We start from the raw sequence: 2,015 nt of genomic DNA on the forward strand, positions 1-2,015 counted from the left end.
TATATATATTCACATGCATATATATGCAGATATACATAAAGACACATATGCATAACACATAAGCATGTATATATATAGTTCTGTATACAACCAGACATATGAGCACAGCTATACACACTCATATATATATATACATACATTCATCAGCTAAGTTGACTATATTGAGATTAGTAGGTCAAAAGAATATTGGTGGAAATTAAAAATTAAAACAGCCATCAAGTTAAAACACAGCTGGCCTGATATTGTTGTGTGGAAGCAAATATGAAAAAAAAAATGCTCTGTCTTGGAAATCAGCTTCTTTCTGAACACCAGTGTGGTTGGAAAAGAGAAATAAAGTATTTATGAACGATTGATAAGGAGTTTGAAGATCCAGTACCCAAGATACATTTTCAGCTTTATACCTATTATTATTGGAGCAACGGGTATGAACCAACCTGGCGCAAAGTATGGTCAAACTTGGGTTCTTGGGGAGAGAATGCAACATCTTAATTCATATGCTGTAAATGATCTTCATATCTAAGACAATAAAAACATGTGAGACCTTCTTAAGATTTAAAGGCTGATGAACAAAGCAAGATGCTTTTCATAACAACCTTGCTATCAAGCAGGTGGCTTGGTCAAAATCATCTCTACGAAAACACACACACACACACACACACACACACACACACACATCATACATAAATATATAAATATACATACATATGTATGTGTATATATATCTGTGTTTGTGTGTGTGTGTGTGTGTGTGTGTATATATATATATATATATATATATATATACATACATACATATACATATACACACATGTATGTGTGTGTTGTGAACACCCTACCTCGAGGTGCTCTTATAGTGGGGATGTTGATAATACATGCATACACACACATGCATACATACATACATACATACATACATACATACATGCATACATGTGTGAGTGAGTGTATATATGTATATATGCATCAATATATATGTGTGTGTGTGTGTGTGTATATATATATATATATATATGTATACACACACATGCACACACACACATGCTCACACATACATATAGATGCGTGCTTGTGCATGTACACACACCGCTATATAAGACATGAAAAAGCTGTACCTTACCTGTCAACTAAGTAGACATTCTCAAAATATTTTCTTAAGAAACAAAACAATGACAAGATGGAAACTTATATCTTTTTATTTTCATTTATAATTATCTTTTCTCGTTCTTTTTTTCACCTCAAGCTCCACCCATTCCATTCACCCCTCTGTCCCTCCCCTTCTAAGCACAGATAGAGGATTGAAGCACAATGGGCGGTGGTTGTGGGGGGAAGAAGTAGTAATAAAACAAAGTGTGATATAAAGAGAAAGTGTGGGTGTTGTTATAAAGGTGTGAATTTAGAGAAGTGGCATTTGTTGATGTTGTTTAGTACACCCCACCTTTAATTCCTGTTAGACCAGACCTATAAAAGTAAATGTATTCACAACCAGCTATGACCTTCCCAAATTCTATTTAAATCTTGTGTATCTGGAAATATTTCATCAGATGTTTTTTTCTTTTCAATTCAAGATAATGCGATGTGATTTGGATGGTATTTTTGTTAACCTTGAGCAGGCCTACTGCAACACAATGCTGTCCAGTAATCAGACTTCAAGAACTGTATTGCACGAAGATTTTTGTAAATTGCATTTTCTAAATCTGAGGGTGTACCATTGAATAGTGAGGAGGTTGTGCCATTCAGTGCATCCCCCACTTCCTTAGTGACTGGCATGGCTCTGAGTGATCCCATAAAGACTCCTTTGTTTATTTTAAATCTATACTATAGGCGCAAACATGGCATTGGTGCAGGTGTGGGTTTGTGGTAAGTAGCTTGCTTCCCAACCACATCAGTCCCACTGCATGGAATCAGTCCCACTGCATGGAATCAGTCCCACTGCATGGAATCAGTCCCACTGCATGGAATCAGTCCCACTGCATGGAATCAGTCCCACTGCATGGAATCAGTCCCACTGCATGGAA

At 36.3% G+C, this 2,015-nt stretch overlaps 1 protein-coding gene across 4 annotated transcripts in view; it reads right to left on the minus strand.

Annotated features, from left to right (window-relative positions):
* Positions 1 to 2,015, minus strand: part of LOC106870350 (uncharacterized) — a 40,576-nt gene that overhangs the window by 9,907 nt on the left and 28,654 nt on the right. Inside the window, exon 1 of one of the 4 annotated variants that reach the window (XM_014916384.2) lies at positions 1,118 to 1,138. The exons of the other annotated variants lie outside the window; for them this stretch is intronic. The gene's annotated coding sequence lies outside the window, so the exon portion shown is untranslated. Of the gene's footprint in view, positions 1 to 1,117; positions 1,139 to 2,015 lie in introns of those variants that run through there. 4 annotated transcript variants of the gene reach the window in all.

Source organism: Octopus bimaculoides, chromosome 26 (genome assembly GCF_001194135.2).
Source record: "Octopus bimaculoides isolate UCB-OBI-ISO-001 chromosome 26, ASM119413v2, whole genome shotgun sequence".
NCBI lineage: Eukaryota > Metazoa > Mollusca > Cephalopoda > Octopoda > Octopodidae > Octopus > Octopus bimaculoides.